Here is a 7,929-nt window from a genome sequence, read left to right on the forward strand (position 1 = left end):
TCGCTCTCTCGCTCGCCCTCGCTCTCGCTCTCTCTCTCTCTCTCTCTCGCTCCTCCGTCCGCGCCTTTGCTCCTTATCGCTCCGATCTCTGTCTCTCTTTCGCCGTCAATAATTGCGGATTTGTTTGGAACTCCGAGTTCAACACCAAAACTCTCAGAAGCTCAACTTCACTTCTCGGGGAGACTCCCGATTTTTAAACAGTATTCTTCCCCTTCCTTTGTGGTTCCATTATTCCCTCCTCGGCAGTCGGATCTCTGCCAGCGGTTCCCGAGTCGCCTCTTAGCCCGCCGCTTCACCGCCGGCCTATCCTAGCGCGGTACTGCGGCTCCGGGCTCCTTGTCCTTGAGCGCGACCTTGGCCCGCCGGCCTTACCGCCGCCTAGGGGTCGGAACGATAGTCCCGGCGGTGTCGGTAGCAGCTCCTCGTCGGTCGGCACAGATCGGAGGGCGGCGAAGCCATAGGGTCCAGTGGGAGGCTTCGGTGGCCTAGGTGCTCCACCCGACGGTCGACGCTCTGCCCTCTTCTTGCCGCCATTCGGAGCGGGGTTTTACGTTCTCCAGGGGCACGGGGCTCGCCTACACCGCTACCGCGCGCCTGCGGCGCGCGGTCTCTCCTATTCCGCCAACTTCAAGAAACAAAAAAAAAACACTGGTCGTTTAAATTCGGTGCTTGCGGGAGCGCGCCACACGATACGCGATAGAACCCTCACTCTTGGGACGGGCGCTTCGAGCCGCCACATGTTACTTACGTTTATATGTATATCCGCTTATCTTGCAGATTCATTATCCAAAAACCATACGAGGTCTGTTCTAAAAGTATCGCGAATTTTGAATTTCCGCGGGTTACGCATATTCTATTTTCGATTTTTTTGTGGCGTTATGTTGGTACTCATGTCCCTCACTTATGCCGACAAGTTCGGCCATTTTGAATATTCAGTTTATCTTTATCTTTGACAGCTGTTTTGCTTAGACGTGTTTTGGCTCGTCTTCAATTTTGTGTGAAAAACAAAATTAAGTGCGCGGACGCATTCCGAATGTTGACTGTGGCATATGATAGAGCTACCTTGGACCGAAGCAACGTTTATCGGTGGTACAAAATGTTCTCAGAGGACCAAGAAGATGTGAAGAGCGTGCCGGACGCCCGAGCACGTCAACAACAGACGAAAACATTGATGAAGTGAAGAAAATAGTATTGGCCAATCGTCGAATCATCGTTAGAGAAGTTGCTGAGGACTTAAACATATCGATTGGCTCGTGCCATTCGATTTTTACCAATAATTTGGGCATGAGACGGGTCGCCGCGAAATTCGTACCAACTCCCCTGCTCACACATCGTTGTTTGTGCGCGAATTTTTGGCCAAAAACAATACACTACTGATGCCGCAGCCACCGTATTCCCCAGACCTGGCCCCCTGTGACTTTTTCTTGTTCTCAAAACTGAAGAGACACATGAAAGGACGACGCTACGCTACGATTGAGAAGATAAAGACGGCATCGAAGGAGGATCTGAACAAGATCACAAAAAATAATTTTTTGAAGTGCTTCGAGGATTGGAGAAAACTTTGGCACAAGTGTATAATATCTGATGGGGATTACATTGAAGGCGACAAAATAGATATTCATGAATAAATAAATAATTTTTGAAAAAACACAAAATTCGCGATAATTTTTGAACAGACCTCGTATTTCCAAAATTCTGCGATTATCATACGTGCATCACAACTCCATTATTATTTTCGTTATAGTCTTGCTGTGACTCAGACTCAATGATATCTGATCATTATCTGATATTTCTGATACTAAATCACTATCAGAATCGTCTTGATTGTCTAAAAGTTCTGTAAATTCCTTTTGTTTATACTTGATTATTTCGCTAACTCTTATTCGAATTAATTCGAACTATTCATAAGCATAGCCATATAAACAATTGATGAAAAGTAATTTCGGGATCAATTAATTAGTAAGAGCCATGAAAACAACTCATGAGAAGTAGCTGTGAGAACAACTGATAAAAAGTACTTATAGAAACAACTGATATTTCAAATCATTGATCCCAAGTATCTTTGGAATATGAGTTTCATTCAAATCCAATACAATTTTACATATTGTTTTACATTAATACATCCGCCATTTTTAGTTTTAATATTATGACAACATATTTTTATTCAACGACTCTAAAAATCTTTAGTAAGGTATTAATCAGATGTTAATTATTTTTAGAAAAAATCAGGCACGAAAAAGATCAAAGATAAGTAGTGGATCTTACTTTAATAGTAAAAATGTAAGCAAAGATAGATATGGCTTTTTTAAAACTATGAGAGTCAACTTAAGATGTTCCGGTCATCTGAAAGGGGAATTCTTGGCGCATCGCTCTTACTATTAACGAGGTATGCAGTAGTGCATATGCGGCGTCATGGCACCATCGACGTATGTTAACGCTGATGATAACCGATAAAAAAAAGAAAATTCGATATGATCACAAAGGAAGGGAAAGTGAAAAATATTTCACTATGTTTCGGAAATGTAAAGTAATAATATTAATGATTGATAGTGATAAGCACGGAAGTCGAAATGCAGTGAAAAATTTTTAAGTCAAATAATTGATTCAGAAATTTTAATGATGACGAAGAGAAACACGTCTGATTGAAGCAAAATATGATGTAAAAGTATCGAAGCGCGAGACTTTGCAGTTAGCTGAGTGCCTAGGCTTCTTTATTTCAACTTGGTGAGCACATTATAGAATTTCCCATACGTTAGTGGTAATAGTCGCGATTTAGTGTCACCTGAGGCTTGTAGATTCGGATGAAGTGCTTCGATCTATAGAAATAAAGTATTTAATTAATTACACAAGAATACAACTGAAATGTGGCGACCGTGACCTCTGTGAGCGCCCGTCATACGAGGGTGGTCCCTAAAGTATTCGACCCAACAAAAAAAGCACAAAAATTTTGGAAAAAATATCACATTAGAAAGTACACAATTTATAAAGCATATGTTTCAAGTTTGAAGACGCCACGTTATTTAGCATTTGTTTGGAAGCCATCAATAGTGAACGTTTTCAGTGAATTTGTGAAAATGGAGAAAATTGGTCATCGTTATGTGATACAATACTTTTATTTGAAAGGCCTCAGCCCAACCAATATAAAAGCTGAACTGGATTCTACTCTGGGTGAGTCTGCTCCTTCGTTTACAACAGTAAAATATTGGGTAGCAGAGTTTAAACGAGGTCGTACGAGCTGCCAAGACGAGCATCGCAGTGGTCGACCAAATGAGGTGACGACTCCAGAAATGGTGAAGAAAATCTACAAAGCGGTACTGAATGATCGTCGACTGAAAGTGCGCGAGCTAGCAGACATAGTAGGCATTTCAAAAAGTGCGGTACATCGCATATTATTTGAAAATTTGGACATGAGAAAGCTGTGTGCAAGATGGGCTGCGTTGGCTCACACTCGAGCAAAAACAGTGTCGTGAAGATGTTTCAATTGAGTGTTTAGCCAAGTTTCAATTGCTACCTCATGCACTCTATTCGCCAGATTTAGCCCCCTCGGATTATTTTCTGTTCCCAAACTTGAAAAAATGGCTCAGTGGTCAAAGATTTTCCAACGATGAAGAAGTGATGTCTGCAGTTAATGGCTATTTTGAGGAGCAGGACAGTTCTTATTATCAAAAGCGTATCGAACTTATTGAACATCGCTGGGAAAAGTGTATAGAGCTGAAAGGAGATTATGTTGAAAAATAAATACATTTTTTTCCAATATTTTTGTGTTTTCTTTGTTGGGTTGTGTACTTCTGGGACCACCCTCGTAGGGGGCGAGTGCTTCCGAGGAGACATGGTTGGACGGTTGTATTTCTGAATTATTGTAATATTGCAGTATCGAGAATTAAATTTTCAGTTTCGCACCTTCTCTGCGAGGACCTTTATTTGGTGGTACCGCGCCCCGATTTTGTGTTCCGTTTTCCACTTGGCAACTGAGAAGTGCAGAGGACATCGAGGTACAGTAAAGCGCAAGTATGAATTATGAGGGACAAATAATATAGCGTCAAGCATAACAACCGACGAGAGAAGCATCAGGTGAACTCCTACATATTTGAAATAGACTATTGCCAAGAGGACGCCGATATCGAAGATTTTTCTAATTTTCAGTTGCCGAAGAAAACGCGAAGTTACTGGTCCTCGGAAAAGCTGTGGGTCACTACTTGAAGGACCGAAGATGCTAACGTCGGAAAGAAAAAGAAGTGTAAGAGGCGAGACACAAGGCATGAAAAGTGAGTTTGGCGGCTAACAATCCGTTGCCAGTGGAAGCTCGCCGAACTTCCTCAAACTTGCTGAAACGTCCGAAGCCCTGATGTTGCCAATTTCTTTAGGGGCTATATGCCACGGCTGCAGTACAGGAAGTGACATTCCCGGAGTACTTAAGTTAGATGTCGGATTGTATTGCTACGTAATGCAGCAGTTTTTGAGTCCTTGAGTGACTCAAAATATTGGATATTCGTACGAAAATCCCTAATTATGTAGGAATTCAATTGACTTTCCATGATTATTCAAATACGTTGGGATTACCCTGTCATTTGGAATATTCCGAACAGTCGAACATGAACGCGAAAAGCACCAATGGCCACCATACCCACTGTTAAACTTCAACGGTTAGCGGACAACCCAAAACGTCCCAGCTAGGTTGGGTTGATAACTCGAAAGGAAGTCAGAGTCCGACGAAGACCTAACGTCGTTAGAATGAAATGACAGACATAAGATCTGGTAGTCCTTGTAGTCAGGGAGCCTCATTTTTTCTTCGAAAAAAATACTCTGACTTTTATGATATGAGTGGATTCAGTCTACCTGGGCCTTAATAAGGTAGATAAGGCTACGGTGAGCTATTGCTACCTAGGCCTACCGCCATGCTGTTGATGTCTTCGAGGTTAGCAGCTCATGCTCACCTTGCTTAACCACCGATGGGGTTTACCAACGACTACGCAGGAGAGACCTAAATGAGCCTTAACGGTGAAGTAGGCTGTAGTTTAGATGTGGCGTATGGCTGACGTAAGCCGAGGTAGCACATCGCGGAATCCCGGAAACTCGTGCGCGAGACTCGGTTCCCTTCCTTAGTTTCCGGTCGTACAGTCTTCGGATATTATTTGTCGGTAATGCATGTATTTTATTAGGAGCCGTATTATTGAATAGCGTGCTTTTTTTGCTTTTGAGAAATTGTTTTCTGGCGAACAAACTAGATCTGATATTATACAAGTTCGGCCAGAAACAAGTAATTAATGTCGGAAAGAACGCGGCTGGCGCCCAATAGGAGACCCGTGAGATTCGCGTAACGAAACCGGGCAAGACGGCCTTTCCGTTGTAAAATGACGCACATTATAATAATTGCTGTCGAGCGGTTTAGATCCGCCTTGTAAAAAGCATCTCACGGAACATCTCCGGCGAGAGATTGCTCTATAAATTATGGTAATATTACGGGATTTCCCGGGGTAAATTATGGTATATATTACGGGATTTCCCGGGGTAGAGATTCATTGTATGTAATCGAAGGTTATGAGACAAATTAAAGAATTATTTATATGTTAAATCTGTCTTTCAATTATTATCTCTCCCGACTCTTCCCCGAAATGTCCACGAGTATCGAGGAAGAAGGTGGAAGAACCACGACGCTCTATCACGCGGGGTAGCGAAGGATTAGATTCAATATCGCAAAATTAAAAACTGAACTAGCCGAGGTGGGTCTGCTGCCGCGAGAGCGGTAGCAAAGGAGTCCTGCAACCGCGCGGATAATAATCATTTTGCGTTGCAGCGTGAGACAACATAAAAACCCTAAATACAATCTGTATTTTATGTTACATATTCTTATAGCTGATGTTAAGACGTTTCCGAAACACTGATTACACACCTTTTTCTATAAGAACTTTCCGAGTTATGTGTTTTGATAGTTGCAATACCGCCGGCAATACTGAATAATGCAATACCGAATAATTAGCATTATTTACGGTATATCGCGTGGAGGTTGCAAGGTCACATTTACATCTCTTTTGTGTGTGTGTGTGTGTGTGTGTGTGTGTGTGTGTGTGTGTGTGTGTGTGTGTGTGAGGTCAGAAGGAAAGGAAAATCCTTTTTGCACACCATAGGGAGTGGCGAGCTACCCTATATGCTGGACTTGACCTCGCACAAAAAATAACAGTTGTGTGGACCTATACCAGTTAAAAACCTCAACCTCAATTCTTCATTGACTTTCTCTTACCCCCGTGGGACCGCCGTGAAGCATTACTTCATGGGGATGGTCTCAGCCGTAGATATTCTTCTCTTTTCGCCTATTCACTCTTCTTGAAGGGGGACCATTGCTGACATTATTCTCCTCCTCTCTTGCTTCTTTCGTCGTAGCTTCTTCAATACCGCCGTAGCGAAACGACTAACGGCTTTCCAGCTTTCCTCCAAGGCCAGTATGAATTGCATCAGATTCTCAGTTGTCGAAACCCCTCCTAGTGCTTTAGTCAACTCCTCTCGCTCCATTGAAAAACGCGAGCACTGAAAAAGTTGTTGTGTATATGAACATTGAGGGTGATAGTCTTTGTTTTTTTTCTAATCGTGATCAGTATCGCTTTTGTTTTGTGTTCAGCCAGTTATAGTTCAGCTGAAGACATCCAGTGCTGAATTTGATCGTACGAATCGTCGAATATGCGTTGAATCTCCTCCAAAAGCTTAACCACGATGACAAACATTGCATCATCCGCAAAGGCAGTTAGTTCAACTCCCAGTGGCAGCTCCAGCTTCAGTAGGGCGTCGTACATGGATGTTCCATAAAAGTGGTTCAAGTACCGAGCCTTGATGTACACCCTCTGTAACTCCGTACTCTTGGGGCCCATCCTTCGTATCGTATCTAAAAGATCTGTCACTAAGATAGCTCTTCACCATCCTCTTGAGGTACTCTGGAACCTCCAGCCTATCCAGTGCCAGACAAGTGTTATTCCACTTGGCAGTGTTAAAAGCGTTCTTGATGTCGAGAACGACGATCAAGCAGTATTTTTTGAAACTTCTCTTTCATCGTTTGACAACTATAGTTTCTCTCGCCGAGTTAACCATTCGATCGATCGCATCCAATGTTGATCTGGATATTCTATAGCCGCATTAGTAATCAATTAGAGAATTTCCAATATAGGCTTCAATTCTTGTTATAGATTATTTGCTTCAGAATCTTTCCTGCTGTGTCTAACATACACAGAGGGCGGCAGAACAAAGGGTCCTCCAGTGGTTTTTGTCTTTGGGCAAAAGCACGAGTCTCTGCCACTTCCAACAATTATGGAAGATTCCTTCACTGAGGCATGCATGGTAAATGTCCATAAACATTGCAGGTGCTGCTTTTATCGCAATTTTGATGGCAACATTCAGGTTGTTGTCCATTCCTGGCGTCTTCTTGTGTCCCACTTTCCTACAAGCTTGGAGTAATTTCACACTTGTGTGATAGAAGGAATGACTTCCTCTTCTTAACTGTTGACCTGGTCGAGCCGCTGTTGTGTTGGAAATAGTGTTTCCACTATCTCTCTGAGTTGGTCAGGACAGGTAGGTTGCTGCCTTAACTGACTTTTCAGCCGTGTCATGACCACCTTGTATGGCCTGCCCCACGGGTCTTTCTCAATTTCGTCCAAGTCTGCCGCTTGCTCTGCTTAATTGCCTTTGTAAATTTGCGCGAGCTTCCCTATACTTCTCTTCCAGTTCTAAGTGCGATGGTTTGCCTCTGGCTCTCTGGGCCAGATGCCTGGCGTGATTGCTTTTCCTTCTAACTTTAGCTACTACATCGTTCCACCGGTACGCCGAAGTATGTAAATTTCTATTTCCTCTTCTGGGCATGGTAGCTTCACAAGCTTTGGCCACTCTATGCATCACTTCAATAACTTTCCACTCTTCGGAATGTTCCTCGAGTCCCCCCCCCCCCCC

Source organism: Dinoponera quadriceps, unplaced genomic scaffold, assembly GCF_001313825.1.
Source record: "Dinoponera quadriceps isolate SergipeBrazil2010 unplaced genomic scaffold, ASM131382v1 scaffold384, whole genome shotgun sequence".
Lineage (NCBI taxonomy): Eukaryota > Metazoa > Arthropoda > Insecta > Hymenoptera > Formicidae > Dinoponera > Dinoponera quadriceps.